The 10,168-nt window shown below is 49.4% G+C and overlaps 1 pseudogene; it reads right to left on the minus strand.

The window, feature by feature from the left end:
* Positions 1 to 252: 252 nt before the first annotated feature.
* LOC145291742 (U2 spliceosomal RNA) lies at positions 253 to 407 on the minus strand (annotated as a pseudogene).
* Positions 408 to 10,168: the final 9,761 nt, after the last annotated feature.

A 10,168-nucleotide genomic window follows, 5' to 3' on the forward strand; every position in this document is an offset into this window, starting at 1 on the left:
GTGTAATAAATGAATGCATGAATGTAGGATTGACGTGAAATTCTTAAAGATAAACTAAAATGATCGAAAAATGGGCTGAAATTACTTAAATAAATAAAAAGTAAATGACTTAGAATGACTTTAATGAACTTAAGGATGAATTGAATGACCTTAAAAATGACTTGAATGCTTAAAAAATAACTGGAATCCTTCAAAAACAACTTGAATGATCTGGAGAATGACTTAAATGGCTTTGAGACTGACTGATTGTAAAGTGGGTGATCATTTTACATTAAATTAATACAGAAAAGTGATCCCCCACTTTATATCACAAAGTTACAAACATAAGTACAGTGAGAACAGATACTACACGGTGTAGTGAGAACAGATACTACACGTTGATCTTGGCTAAAAGGCCAAGAAAAGAGTATTTATTTGCTCTCCCACCGAGCAAATTAGGCACAAGTCCGATTTTTAATGTGAGGAGTAAAGGGGAAATGGGAACCAGCTTCCTGGGGAGTAGGGGAGCTGGATAGTGACAATTGATATAAAGGGTTACCCCTACATTGACCAAAGTCTTATATGTGCGGTCGCCCTCACATATGGTCTTTGCTTGCAGTATCTGCCGGAACAGATGGTATTTATTTACTCCCCCACCGAGCAAATTAGGCACAGGGCCAATTTTTAATGTGAGGAGTGAAGGGAGGGGGAAGGGAAAAAGGGGACCAGCTCCCGAGAGGTGGGAAATGGGAGCTGGTTAAAGGTCAGGCATGTGGGGTTGCTCCCACATCTGGTCTTTGCTAGTCATAGCTAGTCATAGCTTGCAGTATCTGCCGGAACAGATGGTATTTATTTGCTCCCCCACCGAGCAAATTAGGCACAAGGCCGATTTTTAATGTGAGGAGTAAAGGGAGGGGGAAGGGAAAATGGGGACCAGCTCCCGAGAGGTGGGAAATGGGAGCTGGTTAAAGGTCAGGCATGTGGGGTTTCCCCCACATCTGGTCTTTGCTAGTCATAGCTTGCAGCATCTGCCGGAACAGATGGTGTTTATTTGCTCCCCCACTGAGCAAATTAGGCACAAGGCCGTTTTTAATGTGAGGTAAAAACCAGCTCCTCTAAAAGTAGGCAAAAAGGGGGCACTCTGGTTACCAAAAATAATAATTGTCCCAGTATAGAGGGTTTCCCCTCCATTGACTGGTACAAATTATCTTAAGTGCAGCATCTGCCGGAACAGATGGTATTTATTTGCTCCCCCACTGAGCAAATTAGGCACAAGGCCGTTTTTAATGTGAGGTAAAAACCAGCTCCCCTAAAAGTAGGCAAAAAGGGGGCACTCTGGTTACCAAAAATAATAATTGTCCCAGTATAGAGGGTTTCCCCTCCATTGACTGGTACAAATTGTCTTAAGTGCAGCATCTGCCGGAACAGATACTACACTTTGAGATATTAAATCTTTTATTCATGTTAAAAAATACATTCAAAATTAACGTTGAACAAAAAACTTAGGCACATGGCCAACTCAAAAGGGGGGAATTTTTGGGGTCGTTGGTCATCCTTGTCACTCCAGAACTAAACAAAGTCAAAAGTTTCTCCCAGCTAGTATCTTCTTTCACCATAATACCGCATTCACCCTTTCATATTGGGGGGCGTCCTAGTAACTCCCAATTTTTTTAAAACATTTTTTATTGACGTGTAAAAACAAAAAAGATAACAATAAAATGGTAACAATAATTCATTTGTGTCGAGGGCGGGGGAAGAAAAAACAAAAAGTGATTAGTAGGACCCTCCCAACCCCGTCTAATTGATAGACTGCCCGTTCCACTAGGTTTGTAAAAGGAACCTCGCTTCTGCGGGTCAGTCTCTAGGTGGGGATGCCCTCTAGATGGGGGTGAATGGAGAAAAGAAAATTTTTGTGGGTAAGGGATGGAGGTTAGTTTGTATTTCTTTTTCTCCAAGATGGGTAAAATTTAAAGGAAGGGGTGAGAACAAAAATTGCAGGTAAGAGGGGATGGGGATCTTGGAGGCTTCCTAATCGGGGAGGGATAGAACACACACTCAGCTAGCTGAGAGACTACTTGTTTAATTTTACTTTACAGAACTGCGCGTTCCACACCTAGGCGGGGAACACGTATTCAAATTTGGCTCCTCTTCGTACACACAGACTTGCCACATGTATCCATCTTCTGTCAAATGCCGCGCGATGCAGCCTTCTTCTATCACATCTGATCTTCACCCGTAGTTGGTGTTTAAAGAACGCGATCAGATCTTGATCAGAAAAAGACAACACCCCCCGGCAACCTTGCAGACGCGACGTCCAAATCACCATTCTCGCCACGGCCAGGATCGTAACGTAGACCATTTGTCTTTCCCGGTCCCACGGCGGCCTCACGTTGTCCACAACATTGGATACAGTAATTGGGCGAGGATGCTCAGGATCGATGCGAGCCGTCACCCCACTGACATACGACCAGTACTGGCGGAGTTCGCGGCAATCGAAGAAAGCGTGATCCGTAGTTTCCACGGCCGTTGTCCCACAACGGGGACAATCAGGCGACTCCAAAAACCCGGAACTGCATTGTATGTTGTTGAGTGGAAGTGCATTTCGGGCCAATCGCCAGGTCAGAGAGAACTCCGAATTGTTCAGATGACTCGAACCTGGCGCCCAGCTCCACGCGGAGCGGATCTCACTCTGCTGCCGCCCCAAACGCGCGCATAGCGGGTCGTCAGCGGCCCCCTTCACTAGATCCCTGTGGAGTTCCCTACGGGTAGCAGTCACAAGGTCACTGAACCTTGGTAGTCGTTTTAGCGCGGCTCGGCACTCTTTCATGTAGGCAGATTCTCCCCGCGGCCTGCGATGGCTCTCGATGGAAGGGTCGAGAACGAGGTCGGGGAAGGCGGCAGTAACCACGGGGTGCCACGGTTGGTCATCCTGCATATAGTGGCTCAGGAAGGCCAGCCTCTCAGCATCTCGATGACACTTCAAGTCCGGCATTCCCAAGCCTCCCTCACACGGACGTTGAATACAGACCTGTCTGCTCACCCAGTGTCTTCCTCTGTCCCAAAGGAGCGAGGACAAGAGTTCGACAAGAGCTTTTAGGTGTTGTGCAGGCAGGGGAAGTACGGCCAGTCGGTAAAGGATGAGAGAAAAGATGTAAGTGGCGCACGCCTCAGCTCTACCCTTTAAGGAAAGTTTCCTAGGAAGCCACGAATTGACTGCAGCCTCCACCTTTGACCGTACCTCCAACCAATTCTTGTCAAGCTGGAGACCCGGTCCGAACCACACGCCGAGGATCCGGACCGGGCCATCTGTCCAGCTGAAGGGCGCAGGGAGGTTTGCGTTGCCACTCCATGCGCCCAACCGCAGTCCTACCGACTTGTTGCGGTTTATCTTGGCCCCTGTAATTCTTTCGTACTGTGTGAGTGCCTCCGACACGACCTCAATGTCTCTGAAGCCCGACACGAAGATCGTGACATCATCGGCGAACGCGGATACCTTGGCAGCTGAGCCGCCAGGCAGAGCCATTCCACGCAGGGCCGAATTTGCCTCCCCATGTCTCAGCTTGCGGAGAAGAGGCTCCAAAGCCAGGACATAAAGCAGGGGCGACAGCGGACAACCCTGACGAACCGACCGAGAGATAACAAAGGGTTTCGAGCGCTTTCCGTTGACTTGCACGACAGCCATGGGCTGTCGATACATTATGGAGATCCACTTGCAAAAGTCCGGTTTAAAACCAGCGGCCTCTAAGACAGATGCCAGGAAACGATGGTCGACCCTATCGAAAGCTTTGGACTGATCTAAGTTTATCAGCGCGGCTTCCGTGTCGTCATCTATTCCCCCCTCTAGGATCATGCGGATCAGGTGCAAGTTGTTCTGAATCGATCTCCCCTTCACAGCGTAGTTCTGTTCCGGTTCAACCAACTCGTCGATAACAACCTGCAGCCGATTCGACAGGACCTTGGCCAAAATCTTCAACTCTGTGTTTAGCAGAGTTATGGGCCTGTAGTCGTCTAACTCTTCCCCTCCATGCCCGTCACCTTTCTTTAGCAATGTGATCACTCCCTTGGTCACCTGCCCTGGGATGGATCCCTGAGCAAACCAATGGTTGAACATATCCGTCAGAAGAGGCAGAAACATGGGCGACAGCCTCAAGTGCAGTTCGTATGGCAGACCATCAAGTCCTGGCGATCTGTCACAGCTGACCTGCTTCAGCGCAGTAAAGACCTCCTGCTCCGTCACCCGGCCCTTGCAACCAGCCGCTCTAGCCGCCTCGAGGCGGGGAGAGTCGGCCAAATAGTCGCTAAACTCAAGGACCGGAAGATCGGGCTGCTGCGTAAAACGCTCCTCGAAATGTTCTCGAAACCCCTCGCAGATCTCCCGAGTCGATTCCAGGGTGCGTCCATTCGGATGTTTGATTTTTGCAATGTATTTGTCCGAGCCACGCCTAGAAACCTCACGGCGCACGTCTGCATCAGAATTGACTGCTTCGTTGCCTATCTTTCTAAGCCTAGCTCTAACTACTTGGCCTTCGTAACGCTCGCTAGTCTCGCGTAGAAGGTCCTGCTTAGCTAGTTCCTGACTAACCCTATCACCCTCCCCCGTAGACTGGGCTAGTTTCTGCTCTGGCTTCTTCTTTGTCTTGGCCTTATCTAGTGCGAGGCGCTGGGCATACTTGACGGAGAAGCTTCTGATCTTGGCTTTGAGACCTAACCACCACTTACTCCCGGTAACCGCCCCCACTAGTGCCTTTTTAATCAATTCTCTTAACTGATCTTGGAAGTCTTGTATCTCCAGAAGGGAGGTGTTTAACTTCCAGTACCCCGCTAACTTAGGCCTATTTCCTAGCTTCAGCCGGGCCATAACTAATTTATGGTCCGTCTGGCCTAGCCAAGTGAACGTGGGACAAGATAAGAAGTCTACTTCGCCTCTCCTAACTAACATCCTGTCCAAATAGGTATTTGGATAGGAGGAAACACTATTGGTCCACGTCCACATCTCCCGCCCTGGATGCTCGAACCGAAACCTGTCGACCAGACCGCATCTAGCCATCAGATCAGCCAGGCTGGACTCGCACCTCTCCGATCCTCTAGCTCCGCCTCCTACCTTATCTATGTCGGGGTCTAAGATGGAATTCCAATCCCCCATTAGCACTACCCGCTTCCGACAATCTACAAACGCGTCAAGCTGACTGAAGAATGAGACCCTCTCACGAGCGGTGCTGGGCGCATGAACCGCAATCACCCGAAACACAGAATCTTTTACGGCAACATCGGCCACAACCAGCCTGCCCACCGCATCTCTATGGACAACGTCGACCGTCGCCGACAGGGTACGTTTAACCAGCACGGAAACTCCCTTCCCCCGTGGGCTGCCATATGCTGAGAAAACCTCAAAGTCTCGGGCCAGCACCTGACAGTCCACAGAGGAAACGAAATGCGTCTCCTGAATCGCAGCAACATCCACTCCCAGGGACAAGAGGTCGTGCCGGAGGCGAGCCGCCCGGCCCGATGATCTCAAGCCCCTCGCATTCAGACTAGCCAAATTCAAAGCCATGGTACCTACCTTAAGGTGTGTTACACTCAGCTCCGAAGTCAGCCGGGGAAAGGACACCGACGTTGTGTGCAATGCTCAAGGTGGTCAGGTTTTTCATGTCCTGACCTTCTCTCACAATGCCGCCGACATCCAAAGGGTAAGTCAATTTAAGGGCCCTATAGAGTGACGGATGGACCAACACGGGGACCCTTCCCTTGCATTGTTTTGACAGTTCATCAAGAGAAGGGTCATTTTTTTTCACCAGTTCAATTCCCGGAAACGCCCCTTCAGCGGCCTGCAGCCTTGTCCACAAGTTGGTCTTGCAGGCCTCTGGAGTTCTGACAAAGGTTATTAGGAGTGGGGCGTCCGGGAAATTTGAGGGGATATTTACGTCTTTCCCCTCTATCTGTTTGTAATCGAGCAGAGGTTTTAAGTTTTTCCTCTGCTGATGGGAAATGTCTGTGGCCACAGATAGAGGGTCTACATTACATAGTTCCTCAGGGGCAAGGACCTTTGGTCTGCAAGAGGCAGAGGAGTCTCTCCTCTCCCTCGGTTCATTCTTTTCATTTTCTTTTTGGGGTAGTGGCTCAGTTTGCCTTGGTGTGGGGACGGGTGTTTGTGTGGTGCCTGGTGTTGGTGTTGGTGTTGGTGTTGGTGTGGTGTCTGGTGTTGGTGTGGTGTTTGGTGTTGGTGCGGTGTCTGGTGTTGGTGTGGTGTCTCGTGTTGGTGCGGTGTCTGGTGTTGGTGCGGTGTCTGGTGTTGGTGCGGTGTCTGGTGTTGTTGCAGTGTGTGGTTTGGGGGTGGAAGTGGATTTTGTTGTTAGGGGTGGTGTATGTTCACAGGGAGTGGGGGCCACCTTTTCTTCCTCTTTTCTTCTTTTGTTTTTCTTTTTCATTCTTTCGAATGAACCGGGGAGAGGTGAGGTTGAGTTCCTCTCCCACTCACTTGTGGATTCATCCTTAGAGGAGCAGTCTTTTCTCCGCTTGATCCCCGTCTCGATTGGTGTGGGGACCGTTGGTTGTGTCTGCTCCTCTATTTGCTGCTGCAGCTGTTTTTGTTGTTGCTGCTCTCGCTGGTGTCGTTGCTGCTGCTGCTTCTGCTGCACTTGCTGATTTTGCTGCTGCAGTAGTTGTTGCTGCAGTTGTTTCCGCGGCATTGGCTGCGGTGGCTGTTGTTGTTGCTGCATTTGCAGAGGCTCTTGCCTCGATTTTTGGGCTGGTGGTGGGACGGTGGCAGAAGGGATTATGTGTTTCCGCTTTTGTCTCACTACCGTGCTCCATTCTTCCCCCTTGGCCTCCTGGGTGGTTTGGGTTTTCCTTGGAGCTGGGGTTGGTGCTGCAGTTGCAGGGGTTGTTGCCGCCTGTTTTGGTGCGGGCGTTGTCTCAGGGGTTGTGACCGCCTTTTGGGTTATTGGATTAGGGGTTACCCTTTGGGGGCAACTCCTAGCCATGTGGCCCTGCTTTTGGCAGAACCAACAGTGTGGACGACGGCCCTCCACCACTACCGTTATGCTGGCGTCTTTGTATGTCAGCAGCGGTGGTATTGCTTGAAAACCTTCCCTCTTCAGCCTCATTGCTATTGTGTAGCAGCCCAGGTGAGTCCCAGTTTTTGACCGTACTGGGGTCACCTGTTCTACCTCACCGTACTGGCTGAAGAGGCATCCTAATACTTCCGCAGGTATTTGGGTTGGCACATTAAATACCTGCACCCGAGTCCTTCTCTTGCCCTGGTATTCAGGTGTTAGTTTGACTCTCCCATGCTTTATTTCTTGGAGGGAGAGTCTCTCCGCATCTTCCTTGGTGGGTAGGAGGATGTCCCACATGGCATAGCTCCTCTGGTACAAGTATAATACCGGGATGTTTAGCTTGTGTAGGAGCCCTGCCATGTCTTCCTTTTTCATCCCTAGGAGGCGGTTTTCCGGCATATCCGAGATGATGAGGGAGAGCACTCTGTCTTCGATTGCCTCCCAAGCGCCTGGCACTGGTTTAATTTCTGCCCCCTCTATGTATTGTCTGTACTTGGTCAAGTACAAGTCTCTATACTCTTGAGGGGACAGTTGCTTCTCTACAGTCTTCCCCCAATGCCGACCCTCTTGTTGGTGTTGGATCTTTGGTGAGGTTGGACTGTTTTTGCTGTTCCTTGGCGGAAGGGTTGCTATTTTGAGGGGCATTTCCCTTTCCGCTTTCCTTTGGGACCGACTCTCCCTGCTCTATACTTCTTCCAGGAAATACTTCCCTTTTTGGGGAGTCGGCCTCCTGGGGAGCATTGTCCTCTTTATTGTCCTTGGGAGCTTTTGCCCCTTTTGTTTTGGGGAGGTTTAGGCTGTATGCCCCCTCGTTTTCTTGATTTGCTCCCCTTTTGGGGCAGTAGCCCTCCTGGGGAGCACTGTCTCTCTTATCGTCCTTTGGGGCTACTGCCTCTTGATTTTTGTTGTCAGAGCGGGATGCCCTGTCCAACATTGTTTTTTCTCCCCTTTGTGGGGAGTCGCCCTCTTGGGGAGCACTGTCTCCCTTATCGTCCTTTGGGGCTACTGCCTCTTGATTTTTGTTGTCGGAACGGGATGCCCCGTCCAACATTGTTTTTTCTCCCCTTTGTGGGGAGTCGCCCTCTTGGAGAGCTGCTGGTGAGTTTTCTCCCTTCTGGGGGGCGTCCTTCGGTTTAGTGTCCGGGCGGTATGCCCCGTTGCTTTTTGCTTCCCCTGTTGGGGAGTCGTCCTCTTGGGGAGCAGTTTTTCTTGTGGTAGCCCCCTGGCTGGGGGTATCGGTATTGGTGGTCCCCGGGCTGGGGGTGTCCATTTTTGAAAAAAGCTCTCTCTTCCCTGTATAATTCACCAAAATGAGTGACGTGGAGTCGGCGTCCAAAGTGGGAGCCGACTTTGGCGCCAAAAAGAAGTGGCGCCAAAGGCGGCAAGAGGGGAGATAGAACTGAGAGAGGGAGTGGGAAGTTAGTGGAGGGAAGAGAGAAAGTGTTTCCGACCCTCCCTCGTGGGAAGGTCGTAAATTATCAGCTCGGATCCCCCCGTGAGGGGGGAGAGCAGAGAAAGACAGACCAAGTGGGGGTGCGGACAGAACGCTACCCAACAAGCTCGCCGGGCACGAGAATGTGTCGCCAGAACAACACTGCCTATCGCTGTGTATGTATCAGAGAACAGATACTACACTTTGATCCCGGCCCGAAGGCCAAGAAAAGCTCGTATTTATTTGCTCCCCCACCGAGCAAATTAGGCACAAGGCCGATTTTTAATGTGAGGAGTGAAGGGCAAATGGGGACACACTCCCCGGGGAGTAGGGGAGTTGAATAGTGACAATTGGTATGAAGAGTTGCCCCTACATTGACCAAGGTCTTATATGTGGGTTTGGTATTTATTTGCTACCACACCGAGCAAATTAGGCACAAAGCCAATTTTTAATGTGAGGAGTGAAGGGGAAATAGGGACACACTCCTCGGAGAGTAGGGGAGCTAGATAGTGACAATTGGTATGAAGGGTTGCCCTTACACTGACCAAGGTCTTATATGTGGGGTGTCCCCCACATATAGTCTTTGCTTGCAGTATCTGCCGGAACAGATAGTACACTTTGATCTTGGCCAAAAGGCCAAGAAAAGAGTATTTATTTGCTCCCCCACCGAGCAAATTAGGCACAGGCCGATTTTTAATGTGAGGAGTGAAGAGGCAATGGGGACCAACTCCCCGGCGAGTAGGGGAGCTGGATGGTGACAATTGGTATGAAGGGCTGCCTCTACATTGACCAAAGTCTTATATGTTGGGTGTCCCCCACATATGATCTTGGCTTGCAATATCTGCCGGATAGATACTACACTTTGATCTTTGCCAAAAGGCCAAGAAAAGCTGTATTTATTTGCTCCCCCACCGAGCAAATTTGGCACAAGGCCGATTTTTAATGTGAGGAGTGAAGGGGAAATTGGAACCAACTCCCCGGGGAGTAGGGGAGCTGGATAGTTAAAATTTGTATGAAGGGTTGCCCCTACATTGACCAAGGTCTTATGTTTGGGGTCACCCCCACATATGGTCTTTGCTTGCAGTATATGCCGGAATAGATACTGCATTTTGATCTTGGTCAAAAGGCTAAGAAAAGCTTAAAAAGCTAAGAACAGCATCTATTAATAACAGACCTTTGATCTTAACCAAAAAGGCCAAGCACAAAAGTGATATGGACAGACCGACCGACAGACCGACCGACGGAGTGCCTTATAGTCGCTTGCATGCGACTAAAAACGATACAAAAAAATTACAACAAAAAATTACCGGAGTGCTCAGTTACGTATGTAATGATATAATGCTTTATTGCATATAAAAGTACATGTTAATAAGATCAGTCAGCGATACCAGCCGTTTCGCAGAAATACCGGAAATCACAGTTTCCTGACTATCAGCCGAAGAACAGAAATACTTGATATTCTTTAGCCCAAGGTTTCCAGTATTTTATGTAAAACCGAAAGTATCGAGGGCCAACCGGATTAAAGAATAATGCTATTGTTAATGCGTTTGCGTGCGTACTATGACAGATCGTTGCTCTTTTGTGCATCAGAATAAGTATCTTTTGTTTTCATTCCTTTTTTTTGTTTCCTTTTCTTTTTTTGTTTGAACGAAAATATATTTTTTTCAGAAAATCTGATTTTTTAACCGAGAATTTTTTACAT

Source organism: Euprymna scolopes, chromosome 12 (genome assembly GCF_053919585.1).
Source record: "Euprymna scolopes isolate OS-2025 chromosome 12, ASM5391958v1, whole genome shotgun sequence".
NCBI lineage: Eukaryota > Metazoa > Mollusca > Cephalopoda > Sepiida > Sepiolidae > Euprymna > Euprymna scolopes.